The sequence below is a fragment of the Periplaneta americana genome, unplaced genomic scaffold, assembly GCF_040183065.1.
Source record: "Periplaneta americana isolate PAMFEO1 unplaced genomic scaffold, P.americana_PAMFEO1_priV1 scaffold_18, whole genome shotgun sequence".
NCBI lineage: Eukaryota > Metazoa > Arthropoda > Insecta > Blattodea > Blattidae > Periplaneta > Periplaneta americana.
Genome location: NW_027185499.1, coordinates 658,135 through 675,293, shown reverse-complemented (window position 1 = coordinate 675,293; position 17,159 = coordinate 658,135). Strand labels below are relative to the sequence as shown.

The 17,159-nt window shown below is 33.3% G+C and overlaps 1 pseudogene; it reads left to right on the top strand.

The window, feature by feature from the left end:
* Positions 1 to 17,159, top strand: part of LOC138693705 (DNA-directed RNA polymerase I subunit RPA1-like) — a 134,440-nt pseudogene that overhangs the window by 15,622 nt on the left and 101,659 nt on the right.

Genomic DNA, 17,159 nt, shown 5'->3' with positions numbered 1-17,159 from the left:
GAACCAGTTGACATACAATTGTCATTCTTGTACTGTTGGATTCAGAATTCGGAGCTCTATCGAATGCCATAGCTTAAAATTAATTCCTAGACATAAGTATTGTGCGCGCAAGAAAGAAACTAATACGCGACGCTTCAGCGAGACTTCGCGATGATTTAACTAGGCAACACCGCTTCACTGTCACTGGCTAGTCGACATAGACCGGCCTGAACTAGCTCCACCTTATATGCCTTCTTATTCTGAAAGCGCTCTAGTGCTGATTTGTTAAGATTTTGTAGGTACTTTCCTATTATGATTCTTTTCAAAATATTCATTCCAATGTAAGAACAGCAGCAACATAATTTGCTATTTTTGTCACAGAGATAAAGCACTGTCACATTTTCTGTCTTGGAAATATTCGTGCAAATATAAAAAAAATTTAATCTTCATCTTACAATGTTTGGATGACGTATATATGTCCGTTGATGTGACATATTGATGAATTAAATACAATTATAGTCACAATCATGCCATGGTATGAAAGAAAAATTTCACAACCTCGAGCGGGATTCGAACCTGCGACTTCCTGTTCTCTGGTCAGGTGCTCTACCACTGAGCTATCGAGTTCGTCTCACGCCAAAGGCTCGGAATTATTCTTTCATACTGGCGACTCTGTTATAGAGTACTGTCTGACGCTATGGACAGTACTCTATAACAGAGTCGCCAGTATGAAAGAATAATTCCGAGCCTTTGGCGTGAGACGAACTCAATAGCTCAGTGGTAGAGCACCTGACCGGAGAACAGGAAGTCGCAGGTTCGATTCCTGCTCGAGGTTGTGAAATTTTTCTTTCATACCATGGCATGATTGTGACTATAATTGTATTTAATTCATAAAAAAAATTCTTGAGACTGCCTGTTGAGAGTTCCGCTTTTTCATTTTGCTGGGAAAACCTGTAGTGCTACATTTACAATAATATTGACACTAATTACTACACAGCTTACAAATTTACAAGATTTAATACACTAATTAAACTGTTTAAAATACAAAAACATTATATAGTACCAATATTGCTTTATATTTTTTTTATGACAACTACATTCAGCTAACCTAAATAAGACTTAATAACAATACACAATATATATTCCATATGAAACAATATCTATAATACAGTATGATGCTAGCAGTGGTGGTTCGTGCCTAAAATGACAAGGGGTTCACTACTTTTATGATGTTACATAGTTTTCCAGTAATTTAAACAATATTTAATTTCTGAAAGATTAAAAAATACTACAGTTCTTTAAAGTAGATAATTGCCTTAAAATGAACCTGATGATGATGGTGATGATGATGACGATGACGACGATGATGATGATGATGATGATGACGATGAAGAATCATCTTTGAAAGAACACAGCGATTTTTCCTTATGTTATCATTCTGTCTTTCGATATTCTGCCTGGAAGCTTAGCTAAGCTGTTGTCTGATTTCTGTTCTTCCAAGGACTGATAAATCTAGGCAAGCATTCTTATGAGCAATAGATTCCTCATGCTTCTTAATTTTCCGTGTCAAATGGCTTAAATGTGACACACCAGTGCATGTCCAGCTCGTATCTTTACCCTTAACAAATAGCAGGCATGGGAAACAAGATAATTTATTTGTAGATTCACAACCGCAAATCCAGCTGTTTTATTTTTCATATTTTTTTACATTGAAAGCCCTGCAAAATGTCTTACCTCGGCATGTTTGTGCTTGCTTTAAATAGAATTGAGGTAACGACCTTCCAAGCTTCTTTATTGTACACTTATCTTCCAAGATTAAAACTGAAAAATGTGTTTATGAAAGATATTGAACACTATTCATTTTCTTTGGAAACTAACATTGGTCACACTCACAGATGAATATATTAAGACGAAAACACCAAGAATGACTAAGTGGACATTTAAAGGATTGTAAGAAACCATTAATAAATACAACAATCAGTAACACACACGTACACGATCTCAGCTACAGACTGGAGCTATCTTCTGGTTTGCATCACAAAGCCTTTCGCTTGTCGGCTGTCTCACGATCACGTCACTACAGCTGTGCTGTTCAAACACCGCTGACTCGGCGAGGTTTAGAGGACAAATTGAACCTCGTAAGCATGTATTTGTATATGTGTGCGATCCCTGTGGTTCATTAAATTTAACACGAGAAAGACATATAGTACATATTCCGAAGTAAACAATTAAATTGTTTTTCCTGGAGTTCTCTAAAGCATTGAATGCATAGGATTTACCACCACTGGAAGCTAGTCAGCAAAGTTTTATGGCCACCAATGTAGCTCAGTCAGCTGAGACACTTGCCAGTCAATCCGGAGTTGCTCTTGGGTGTGGGTTCAATTCCCACTTGGACTGACCATAAGGCATATATCAGGTAATCTATGGCGAATCCTCCGTCTCATCTTGTTATATACCATCTTGCTATCACCAATCTCATCGACACTAAATAACACAGTCGTTGATACAGAATTGTTAAATAATCAACTAAAAAAAAAAAGAACACGGTTTTATAACAAAGATAAGAATAACTAAGCTCATGAGCTGAACACAGATGACACTGAAAAGTTCCAACATGTAACATTTTTCAGAAACGTGTATTTTATTAATATTAGAAGAGAAAAATTCGCTCCGGTGCCAGGGATCGAACCCGGGTCCTTGGTTCTGCATGCCAAGTGCTCTCACCATTGAGCTACACCGAAGTTCAATCCACAGCACTGGATCGAACCCCTCTCCTCCAGTGTTTTTCTCTTTGTGGCCTGACTCCAAGTTGGGCATGTATGTTGACATTTTATGTTAAGTCAACTGCCATTATACAAGGAGCGCACTCAGTTGAGTGACTTGGTGGCAGGGATTCCACAGTAATATGCATAGTAATCTGTACAGTAATATGCACTGTTGCTAGAAGAATCTACTAAAGATTATTATTTTTTGGTCCTACAGAATACATCTGTTATGGTAATAATTAATATTAGAGGAGAAAAATTCGCCTGTGCTGGGGATCGAACCTGGGTTTTTGGTTCTACGTGCCAAGTGCTCTCACCATTGAGCTATGCCGAAGTTCAGTCCACAGCACTGGATCGAACCCCTCTCCGCCAGTGTTTTTCCCTTTTTTGTTTTAGCACAGTGACATACACAACCAATTTTTTGTGAAGTTTTTTACTCCCCCACAAAATCGACTTCCAATCGCACAGTATGTGTACAGGCACAGTGACGGTAAGCAAAGTACAGTTGTGATTCTAGGTGTTAAATAAATTGTATCAAATCGTGTGTTATCGAAAAATTTGTTATGTTAAAGTAACTTATTTCAATTTTTAATATATCGTATAAATAAACAACTATATTATTGTATAGTTGAAATTGTTAAAACTTTGATTCGAAATATTCTGTGTTTCTTAAGTGAATTTTAAAGTTTTAGTTCGCATAAAGCAAAGATATGAAAATTTGTGTTTGAATTGTGCTTGCTTGAGATGTTACTTCTTGTTTCAAGAGAAAGTCGTAGAAGATACTGTTGGTTGAGTTAGAGAAATATGGAGTTGGAGGAGAGAATGCATATCGTCTCTGTGCCTCCAAAACTCGCTATATGCATTTGTACAGATTTTTCAAGAGAAAGAAAAACATTATCAATTTCAGTTCCCTTGAATTTCAAAGCTACATTCAATCATTACATGAAAAATGATGAAACTGTACTGTACCGAAAGTAGCTTTGAAAATCAAGGTGATTAAAAGTGATCATGTTTATTTTTTCTCTCTCCTGAAAAATCTGTTTAAATGTATATAGTGGATTTTGGAGGTGCAGCAATGGTATTTTATATATTGATGTAATATTTCACATCTGTTCTGAATTTGAACTGAGCACAGGAGAATAAATGGTGTGCGTTATGTATGTTACAGTGCATGCATTTGTCCTGAAAATATAAATATATTTATATTTCTACACTTCTTTAACTAATACATTCAAATAAAGTATCAAAATTCATGATTGTGAGTAATAACAGTAACAGTGATAAAGCATCGAAATATTGACCTCTGAAACAAATTCTATCTGTGCTTTCAATATCCTTGTGAAGTGGCCGACTGAGAGATAAGGATGATAAAAATTAACTTGGGGTCAATCCTGAAACCATAACACCAGAGGAGGAGCAATGCTTGAATAAATTGTCAAAATGAACTAGTTGTTTTGTAACAATAGGAATTAAAAGGTTGGTGGCAAACCTTTCTCATTGAGTAGTCTCTCTCTTTCTTTTTTTCTTTTCTAACCCTTTCTTCCTTTCTTTGAAATAATAATGTTGAATTTTGATGCAGTGAAATCATATCCATGAACATCAGGCATATTTTTTTTATCTTTATGTATGAGTATATGTATGTCTCCTAAAGATAGCTTATTCATTTTCAGAAAAAAATGTTCAAAAACCACGTTCACGTACAAAGTTTGTGGAGTTCATAATAAATGATCTTGTTAATGCAGTAGAGAAATCTGTAAATGAATTGAAGGCTTGCCCAAATTGTAAGGCACCTATGAAGAAAATCTCAATGTACCGAAACAAGTTGATGATCAAAGTCCAGAAAGCTTCGACAGAAACAGAAAGGTAAGAATGGATTTATAATTACTAATACAATTTGAAAGCAAGCAACCCCTTTTTAACGAATCTTGTCCTTAAGTAGGAGTTTTTGTTAAAAGGGGCTTACATAAAATGGAAAGGAAAGGCTAAAATAACCAGTACTGACACGTGTGTTGTGTGCCAAACATTATAATCATTTAATTAGGCCTACAATTTTATTTACAATACACTTCATTATTATATTTTTGTAACTCTTCAAGTGGTAGGCACAAATGTTTTTTCACTTGGTTGAACCTGAACCATACTGAAATTAGGCATTGAAAAATGTCTTTTTTCTTCTTCTTCTTCATTGTTCCCCATAATGAAGTAATTGGCAAACCATGCCTTTTGCCATATGCGATAGTGCTATTTGAGGATTGCCCTCGACATCCCTTATTATTTTCACTTTCTGTCCGATAGTTAATTTCTTCCAGTTAGTTGTCATTATAATGATGCATAAACTAACAAAGAAAATATGAAAACAGGATCCACACAACTCGCGAGAACAAAGCAAGCATAGCGGCCACTCTGTGAAAGCAACACAAAGCAAGACCGTAAACAATGATAAAGAATGATGCTGCCACATGGCACTGCATTGCCATAGATTGAGATGTGCTGAGCTGTACTATTGATTATTGAAAGTCAGGTCGATATTTTGGGCTTCGTTTTCATAAAATCCACTTGAAAAATATTCCCGAAAAGCAGGATTTCCCTTAAATCAGGTTTTCTTAAAAGGAGAATCAATTACACTATTACATTATTTTTATGGTAATTTGACTGGAACTTACCAGATTATTCTTTGAAAACTGGAATGTTGTTGTTGTTGTTTTCAAATGCCAGGCGTTTGACAATAAAGTCATTTGACCTCTTGCACTCCAATATTTTTCAAAGAATGTTAAAATCAGGTTTTACTGCAATTTCAATTTATTTGTTAGAGTATCCCTCATCGTTTTCTTTTCCACTCGTCTTATTTCCCTCCCTCCTCCTCATCTTTTCCTTCCTTTCTTTTGTCTTATTATTAATCATAATCATCATCATGATCTTTCTCCTTAATTGTGACGTAACTACACATCATGTATAAATTCTCATTAAGAATGAATATTCTACACTTCATTGACAAGGCATTTAATTTAATAGATAGCAGTTTTGAAATTTCTAATGCTAGAGAAGAGTATTTAGAATTGAAATTTTCATTAGAGTAGATAAATATTTACTAATCTGTTTTCACATTTGCTTGAATTTGTTGGTTTGACAAGTTTATGTTGATTGCAAGTTTCTTTTAACTGGCACTGCTATAGCAGTTACAGCATCCTGTCTTTTTCTGTGTTGTGTTCGGACAGTTCACATGCATTTCTTTTTGTCCGTTTTTATTTCTCAGACCCAACAATTTGACTTACTGTATATGTTTTCTAGTGGTCAAGTTTATATTTGTAGTATGGCTTTTCTTTGTGGATAAATTAGTAGTGTTATGGGATAAATATTTCTGTTGTCTGTTACCGTTTTGTCAAGTGTATTTTGTAACACTGTTTTTTTATTACATCTAGTGGGATAATACAGCGCAGTCGAGAAGTCTCTCTGCAATGCTGTGTAGCCTGTGGCGCTATCATGCAGCACACAACGGACTGGGGGGTGAGGCTGTCAAACTGGAATGAGTGGGGGAATGCCAATTGTCTACAGGGCTACTAGAATTAACAGAGCTGCGGAGGGACTTTTCGATTGCACTGTATTAAAATGGATTTGAGGGAGGTGAGATATGGCAGGGACTGGATTAATCTTGCTCAGGATAGGGACTGATGGCGGGCTTATATGAGGGTGGCAATGAACCTCCATGGATGAATATATAATAGGATGCGAAACTTACAGAGTTTCCCATAACACATACTAGAGGCGCTGTTGTAGAAAATGATCTTGCTGCTGCCTGTTAGAGGGAGGGGCGTTATTACATCTAGCAGCGCACCAAGTAGCGAAAAGAGTAACTAATTACTCCATGCATTTAGCAGCGCACCTGGTGACGAAAATGTTAAACTGTGCAGAAAGTATTCCCTCCCACCCTCATCGATATTCGAAACTAACCCAATTTAAAATAAAACATTTACATTTTTATTCCTCACAGCATCTTCTACTGAAAATTCTTACCGGAGCCAACAGGAAGATAAAAGAGACGATCTATTTTACACTACCCAATTAAAATATAACCAGACAGACACAAAAAAATAAAGCAAAAGGTTAGATAATTGGGATTGTATTCTTTGGGTATTTATTGTACAGCACAATGGAAAAGTCTGCGAGAACTACTTAGATAGTTCAATTTATATATTACTATTACTTTACAATACATTCAACAGCACTATTTTTACAACGTCCATAAACATCACTGTTTAACATGCACTGCTTATACACACACGTATCACTTTATGTTCACTTATTAGCAAGTTTCTGTCTGCCATCTTGTCTCCTCGAGCAATATCTCGAATGGATAAATAGAGAACTCTGGGTAATGTACCCAACACATAGTTCTAATGTTCACCACCTACGACGTTGGTCGCTGATCATCTTATTTCAGCCCCCCATTGCCAGATGGTGCTGACCACAGTTTCGCATCCTATTATATATTTGTCCATGGAACCTCCGGGTTCTCTAAAAGCCATCTAGTGGCTTGTTTTTATGTGTGTCTTCTGTCAAATGATTTTTTTTCGGAGCTAATAATCATTGATGAAGAAAATTTAGAGTATCTGAATGTGTAGTCAACTGTCTTTCTGTTACAGTTGCTGGTTAGTTTCTATATTCCATGCAGCTTCTGTTACAAGTTCATTTTAAAGGCTAGCTGGTACTGAAAATTTTGATTGTATTGTTATACTAATTGAGTAGTTATAGGTAGGTAAGAGCATCTTTTTGTACATTCAAGCAGGTAATTGTGTTTCTCGTGTGACTAATGATACAGTTGAACTTTTCCTTGGGTACACAGCCTGACTTCTTGTGTCAGTGGTTTCTCGTATTTACTTTCTCTGTAAGTTCCCTGGTTCAGGGATTAAGATATTGATGAGAATGATTAGTGATATTTTTGGGTTGTTATAATCCTTTCAATCTAATGTAAACATCCTTATATGTTTTGATCGTGTGATATCAATAACGTTTTTACTTTTCATCCAGAAAAATAAATTTTGATTCCTCTTAGATTATATGATGGTGTTTTTGTTTCAGGAACCAAGCATCTAGTGGAATAAATAGGGGGAAGTTCGTTACAACTGTAATTCTACCAGATGAATCAAGGTATACATAAATTATAAGATTTAATTTTCTTCTGTTATCACTTTGTTTTTTTCCCTCCCAAATCTTAAACAGAGTAATATATCCTATGATGGTGCTGAATTTTTATGTTTTTAAAATGTTCGAATCATTATTTTTGTGGCTGTACTTTCATATCGCCGCTTGAATGCAAGAACTAGGCAACTCGAAATTTGCGGTTTTTAGTTACCTCTTTTATAGCATAGCAAAAATCGCACAAAATGTAATCCAGGACCTAGGTAACTGATTGAACGATACCAGCAACATCTATTTTCCAATGTAACAAATAGGTAAAAGAAAACGAGACATATTCCTTAGTGCAATAAATAAGTAAATAGGCAATGTCACAAAATATGAAAAATCAAGTTACCTAGTTCTTGCATTCAGGCGATGATATAATATTATAGGATACTACGGACAGTTGTGATACATTTGAAATTACCGTAATTTCAGTAATTTTAGATTTTCTTGCTTTCATCAGTTTGCAAGGTCAAAAGGGATGGCTGCTTAGTCAGTTTCAAAATGTTTGACAATTTAGAAGTTTGTGTCGAGTTCTTTATGCAGAATAACTGTATTAAAGAAATTTAACATAATCCTCATTCTGTACAAAAAGACTCTGCATATCAACAAACATACCACAAAATCTTCCAGCTCCCCAACTTCTGATTGGTTCTATGTTTGTGCTGGAAAATGAGGCATGTATTTACACTGACTGACACATGACATAATAGAAATTATTTTAAGCTAACAACTTAACATAAAGCATAGAATGCATGTAGAATTTTTACAAGAATGTATTAAATTATGAACGGGTATCCCCTGTTGATCTTATGACATTTTAGGCCTGAATTCCCAGCAACAACACAGCACATCACTGATACAGCATTATAATACAGTAACAGAAACTGATTGATTGGCCATCATTTCCATTACTCTGTTTGGGTTAGTGTTTTGAGTGATGATGCACCTTACACAACCTCTTTGTTATGTTATCATGTCTCATTGCAACAGTCTGTGATCGACCCCATTTACAAATCACATTCTTTCTTGACAGTCTTAATTAGTTTTCAAACTACTTGAAATATAATGTTTCGTGTTTAAAAAACCAGCAAGTTTACCAACAGGTGTGTTTTCAGACAGGGAACTGCAGTAAAACCTCGTTAATCCGGACTAATTGGTGGGGTGGGGCAAGTTGACAGATTTAACGAAGGTCCAGATTAACTGAAATAACCTAAAAGAACAGTAGAAAGTGTATTAAAACTCCGTTTATAGCAAAAAAACATGTTTAGTATAGTGTATTTAAAGGGTTTAGGGCTAAATACACTATACAATACAGCAAAATGTAAAGCAATACATACAATGTAGTACATTATTGTAGTTCCACAGTTCTAATGTATAAAAGTAAGTTTTAAAACAAGATTCTTCAATTTTTTCAAACTTATCTGTTTTTTGACTATCTGGATTAAGCGAAGTTCGGATTAACGAGGTATTATTGCTATTAATGTCGCGTTTTAGATGCCATAAAGAGGCTCTATGTTCTGTAGCCACTAGAAAGGGCTACAGACACGTGCTTGAAGCTTATATTTCGATACAGTAAGCTCCTCATCGCAATACCATGCTACATTGGGTCAGAAAATGGCATTTAACACACTCAGTATGAGACAAGTGTTGTGTTTCTCATTGGAGGAACATAACAACGTCTGAAAATACACAAAGTGTAATCTGTGCACGACATGCATTATCACTTTGACTAGCAGAGTGCAGTTTAAGGAGTTGCACGGAGTTCTGTAGGGTTAAACCAGACTAATCAGACATACTCAGTAAAACAGGATTGTCTGATAAAACACACTTTCATTTTTTTGGACTTGTCAACAGGCAGGATTTTCGTTAGAAAAGGAAATCTTCGTGAAGTGCAGAAGGTTCTCTTTCATTTTGTAGAAGTTACAGTTTGGTGTGGTTTAACATCATCTACCATTATTAGGCCTTACTTCCTTCGAGAATGAACACAGCAGAGCAGGGAGATGTGCTCCCGAAATGAATTACCAAAGAATGCAGAATAATATGTTCTGCATTATCCCATATTTCCTTCATTTTCATGAACGTGCTATGGGCTATTTTTCCAAGACAAATCATATCTCGATTTGGGAACATTGCATGCAAGGTCAATAAATGCACAATAAGTATCTTTACAAATCGGTTCTTTTTTCTTTTTCTTGTAGTGTAAATAAGTTATCAATGCACAAACGACCAAACCAGAAATCTGGTCTGTAGAACTTATATTGTTGATTTTAAACAAATTTTTATTGAAAATTATTGTATTTCATATGCATCATTTTTGGATAAGCCTACTCATGTGTACAGAATATGGACAAAGTTTGTCCTCAAATTCAGAAAAAATGATTGCACACAGACAGATAGATGACATATCCAGAATTAATTTTTCGGTATCTCAGATGCTGGAAAAGAGATCAAATAAAATCTCGAAATCGATTTTTTGCTCACTGTACTCCGTATAATTAGAAAGTAAACTGTGTCAAATAATGATGGTGAAGAACTGAAGATTTATATTTGCCTGGTACATTTAAAATGTTCTACTGTCCATTTGAGATAGTGATTTGGTTCGGTTTTACAATGCAAAGTAAGCATGCAGAAAAACTTATGAACACTTGAATATAACTAGCATACAGATTAGAACATAATTGACTGTATGAACAGTGTAGTGATTATTGCTTCCTATAATAAATTCTACAGTTTTCAGGAACGAGAAACTTTAATATTTTTACTGTATTTTGTAATTTTCTAGGATTATTTTTTTATGGGAAAATTTTGCCATTCCTCGTGCCCCTCCCTGAGTAAACCTCTTGAGTTGGTCAGGGTTGGAATATATTCAAGAATTAATTAATTTTTATGTAAATGGTGATTGTTTCATTTTAGAACACATTTGCGCAAGCTGTGGCAGAATGAGAAGAATTTCATGTGTGCTCTGTTGCCAGTATTGGAATACTGTGATACACAGTATCCAACTGATGCCTTGTTCCTCACAGTTATTCCTGTTCCACCACCCAAAATGAGACCAGTAAGTAAAGAATTGTACTTGTGTCAGAAGAATTTTACTTAACCTCTTTCATAAAAACTGATAGCACCTTCTAACAGTAAGCTGCTCTTGGAAGTCATTTGCTGTTTGAATACTGTATTATATCGTTCTTAATTTTATGTAACTACCTATATCCACTGTACAGAGCATAATCTTTTCAGGAGGAAGGAAAAAGTAATTAAATATCAATAGGTCTACAGAAGAATATTATATAATTCGGTAGAAAACATTGGTGAACACGATGACTGCATCGAGGATCAGCGTAGGGCTATTGATATTTAATTACTTTTATGCTCGACCATGCGGAAAAGTACTAATTATACACCTGGTAGCAGTCCTTTAATGCATGTCATTAAAGTACACCTACTCATTAAAGTACAGGTCTTCAGCCAATGATAACTCAGCTTACATGTGTTCAGCCAATGACAAGTCAGCTTTGTACCGTTATAAAACAGCAATTATCGATTATTCTCGGATATGCAATCGAAAGAGAATTAGCGAAAAGTCATGGAGGCTGGATATCCAATACTGTCGCACAAGGTTATGTTCTGTTACTATAATAATTAGCGTTAATTGTAAATAATATTCAAATAAATTCAATTTGTCATCTCGTTTTTCAATGTCGAATTCAATAATCAAGGTTATAATATTATAATATTATCAAGTTAAACGGGACTACGTCAAGGTCAATGACATTATTGTTCCTCGGAAAAAATCAATACTTTCGCGTCTGCGCACATCTCACAATTCACGACCTAGAACAAGGTCACTTCCGATCTTGTCAGATACAAATAAAATGTATACATCTGAATACCGGTAATTTCAAGTTAGAAATATGGTCGAGCATAAAAAGTCATATGAAACTCGCCTATAATGGTAATTAAGAAGCTCGTATGAAAATTATGAAACTCGCTTTCGCTCGTTTCATAAATATCCATACTCGATTCTTAATTACTATCATTATAGGCTCGTTGCATAATGTACTATTTCCTTCCTCCTGAAAAATTATGCTTTGCACTGTCACATGTTTTAATTTCTTAACAATTATTAGATTTATATCCTAGTATGGACGCACGCACAAAGAAAGTGGATTGTTTGCTGCCAATCAGTGTGAAAATTGCTTATGTTTTAGCAGTAGACATTGGATGTTCAGGCAAGTGCCTGTTTTATATGAACTAACGTTTTGAAAATCTAATATGTATGCATTATTTAAATATTGAGTACCCTAATGCCCCATTTCACGAAGCTTCAATAAATCAATCCAAATGAAATATTAACTAGTGAAAATTAAAATATAAACAATTCACTAAAATGCGAGCTGTTCACCAACCAGATTTATTTAACATTTAATGAATAGTAAGTAATGCTTCATTACAAATAAATAAGTGGGTTCAGTGAATATTTCATAAGTACAAATATCACAACATTTTCATGATTTGAAAATTTGTAATTAATTTCTTTGATATGCCTGCGAGAATTCCACTACTGATCTGTCTACTTTTGGGCAACAGTTTCATACTAAAACCTTTAAAATCAAAATATTTTAATTGGTCAGCATTAAGGTTTGCTTCTTGAATAAGGAAGATATCTACATTAATATCTGAGAGTATATTGGCTAGTTCAGTCTTCTTAGCTGATGTTATGGCGTCAGCATTCCATTGTAAGATGTTTAGTTGATTCTGTACCATTAGAGTAGTCCCCGCCCGGAGATCCGATTGGGGGACTATTTTAGACTATAATCTAAATTTAACAGAAGAAATACTGAAATCAGAAGTAAACACTGAAATAATGAAACAATTGTCTTTAGAGACAATTAATATTAGGTACCCTCCACAAAACTGGCTTCATTTATACACTGACAGATCCTTGATCTCCAGAGAACAAGGTGCCGGTGCAGGTGTTACGTGCTGTCTCTTCTCACTTTATAGATCTCTTGGATATGGAACAACAAGTTTTGATGGAGAAATCATTGCAAACAGTGAAAGTCTCAGGAATCTTCTATGCCACATCAATAAATTTAAGAATGCAGGTATATTGTCAGACTCCAAAGCAGGTATTCTATCAATAGTCTCTAGACACACACCTTCATCTCAAACAGCAGAAATAACTAAAATGCTCTCTCAATTTATATCACTGAATAAAAGAATTGTATTCCAATGGATACCATCCCATTGTGGAATCCTGGGAAACGAGAATGCGGATGCTTTAGCAAAGAAGGGCAGCACTGCTACTTACAGACCTGTTACTAAATCTACGTATTACTATGTGAAAAGATTTATTAAATCTACATACTTAGACTTCAACAAACAAATTTGATAACACAATCTCAAGGGAAAAAATGGAACTCTCTGCATCATAATCCACAGTTAATTCCCGATTTACCACGAAAATCGTCTGTAGCTGCATTTAGATTGTCAGCAGGCCATGACTGTTTGGCCAAACACCTGCATAGAATTGGAATATATCAGTCCCCTAACTGCCCATTGTGCAACTCAAACCAAGAAATGGATTCGGAACACCTCAAAATCTGTGGTTCAGTGGCTGGCCATGATAATATCTTTGAAAAATATTGGAGTGCAAGAGATCAAATGACTTTATTGTCAAACGCCTGGCATTAGAAAACAACAACATTTTCATGAAACCACAACCTACTATGTTGAAAATTGTTACCTGCTATATCATTTGCATATGAGCCAACAATGAAGCAACACAGTTATAAAATACAGAATATGGAGGAAAAAGTATTATTATTATTATTATTATTATTATTATTATTATTATTATTATTATTATTATTATTATTATTATTGATCTAATTCGATCTATAACTTATTCTTTTTCTGCTGCTATGTGTCTATTAATTTTATACTATATATTGGTTAGATCCAAGCTTGAATATGCATCTGTAATATGGAACTCCATTACTTCTACTGACTCGGATAAATTGGAGAATATCCAAAGAAAATTGATTTCTTTGTGTTTTTATAGATTTTTACCCAATTCCAGTGATTATAAATATGAGATTAACTGCAAATATTGTAATTGCTATAGTTTGTCAAACATCAAGATCTTGATTATTTATTTTTTTGTAAAATCATTAAGGATGGTATTGATGTGAATCCTTCTTCAGCAATATCAGTCTTCATATTCCTGCTAAAATTTTTTGCAATAGAAATTCTAAATCTCTCTCTCCGGTCAGCAGTTGTATAAAATATGCTAATTTGCATAGATTAAACTTGGATCCATTTCATGTGTAGTATATACTTTTGGAGTTTTATGGCAGTTGTTATTAATTTATGTCTTTTATTTAGATATGTATTGTATTATGGGTATTCTCGTTATATTTCTTATCATTCGTATTATATTCAAATATAAGATTCCATCTTTTATTTTCAGTTGTCATATTTTAAATTGTCATTATTTTAATAATAATTATTCCTATGTACTTTTATTGTAATTTCTATCATTATTAATGTTCTTGTAGTGATATTATCATGTGCTGAACTGTTATTGGCCCCTGGCTGTTGTACAGCACATTAAATATTAGTAAATAAATAATAATTATTACTATTTTTATTTTTATTATTATTATTATTATTATTATTATGATTCTTATTATTATTATGATTGTTATTATTATTATTATTATTATTATTATTATTGTTGTTGTTTTATTATTGTTATTAATATTATTATTATTATCATTATCACTATTATCATTATTATAATTATTATCATTATTATTATTATTATCATCATTATCATTATCATCATTATTATTATCATATTATTATTATCATATTATTATTATTATATTATTATTATTATCATATTATTATTATTATTATTATTATTATTGTTGTTTTATTATTGTTATTAATATTATTATTATTATCATTATCACTATTATCATTATTATAATTATTATCATTATTATTATTATCATCATTATCATTATCATCATTATTATTATCATATTATTATTATCATATTATTATTATTATTATATTATTATTATCATCATATTATTATTATTATTATTATTATTATTATTATTATTATTAATGTTGTTGTTTTATTATTGTTATTAATATTATTATTATCATTATCACTATTATCATTATTATAATTATTATCATTATTATTATTATCATCATCATTATCATCATTATTATTATCATATTATTATTATCATATTATTATTATTATATTATTATTATCATATTATTATTATTATTACTATTATTATTATTATTATTATTATTATTATTATCATATTATTATTATTATTATTACTATTATTATTATTATTATTACTATTATTATTATTATTACTATTATTATTATTATTATTATTATTATTAATACTCCTGCTGCTGCTGCTGTTGTTATAGCTGTTGTAATTGTTGCATTCCTGATTCCAGTGGTCGCATCATTTGAGGGAGGAATGATACATACTATATGAACTCAATTTAGGTATAGATAAAATTCTTGAAATCTATTGTCCAGAATGAAAAAAAATTAGAGACTCATGCATTTATTGTAGTATGAAGTACAGTTGCAGAGCTGAAAGAAAGTAGAAAAAGAAAGTAGAAACTTAATGCCTGCATAATATGCTGTATTTATTTTATATATTCATTGGAGAAATCAGCTCAAAGAATTTGAGTGACCATAAGGATCCTGAATACAATAAACGTGCACAACATAATATGATTTGAAACATTAAAGAAAAAAGAAAGTTAATTGTTGAAGGGAAATATATAAGTGGATTAATTGAAATAGAGATGATGATGTAATATTTGAAGAGAATCCTTGATAATATTTATAAGGACAGACATTACATAATCAAAAGGAATGTGAAGTTCCTTAAGATAATTCCATGTGAATTTTGTAATAGAACCTCTACTGCCAAAGAGCAAACCAATGACAGACCATTGTTTAAGAGGGACGTTGTACTTTTGAGAAAGATACGGCAGACAAGGTTCATATATAGACTTCTTCTCAATATCAACTTCGGCGGCCTGATTTAGGTTCCTTTCGAAACGGATAGTAGTGTCAAGAACCTGTGTGCGTAAATTTAATTCTAATAAATGGAAGTTACTATACCAATTAAGTTTTGTTATGTTTGAATGTACATTGTGTATTAATTTACTAACATTTATTACGACGAAGTAAAGAGAAGCGACTAGACGCATTTGAAATGGGGATATGGAAAAGAATTGAACATGTGAAATGGACAGACAGAATAAGAAATGAAGCTGTGTGGGAAAGAGTGGGTGGAGAAAGAATGATGCTGAAACTGATCAGGAAGAGGAAAAGGAATTGGTTGGGTCATTGGCTGAGAAAAAACAGCCTACTGAAGGATGCACTGGGAGGAATGGTGAATGGGAGAATAGTTCTGGGCAGAAGAAGATATCAGATGACAGACGACATTAAAATATGTGGATCATATGAATTTACAAAGAGGAATGCAGAAAATAGGAAAGATTGGAGAAAGCTGGGTTTGCAGTGAAAGACCTGCCCTTGGACAGAACACTAAATGAATGACGTAGTTATAATAACCACTTTCATGTGTTAAAATAAAAATTAAGTTGTATGTTACCTAATTGACTAGTTTCAGCTTTGTCTCAGTCATTCTGATGATATTCTAACCTATGATCAGTTTCTTCTAAAATTTTGAGTACCGGTACCATGATCTTCATGTCCACACCTGTGGAGTAACGGTTAGCGCATCTGACCGCAAAACCAGGTGGCCCGGGTTCGATTCCCAGTCGGGGCAAGTTACCTGGTTGACGTTTTTTCTGGGGTTTTCCCTCAACCCAATATGAGCAAACGCTGGGTAACTTTCTGTGATGGACCCTGGACTCATTTCACCAGCATTATCATCTTCATCTCATTCAGACGCTAAATAACCTAAGATGCTGATAAAGCATCGTAAAATAACCCAATAAAATAAATAAATAAATGAACGATCTTCATGATGCGTTATCTTTCGTGAAATTTTGTGTCATTCAGATTTTCAAAATGATCCTTTCTTAAATAGTTAAAATTTCTCCATCTGGCTCTTGATTTTCGAGCAGTTACAGATGTAACAATTCTGCGTCGAAACGTTCCACCATTTTTGATTGCAACTAATGAACCATTAAAAATTTAAAGACAGA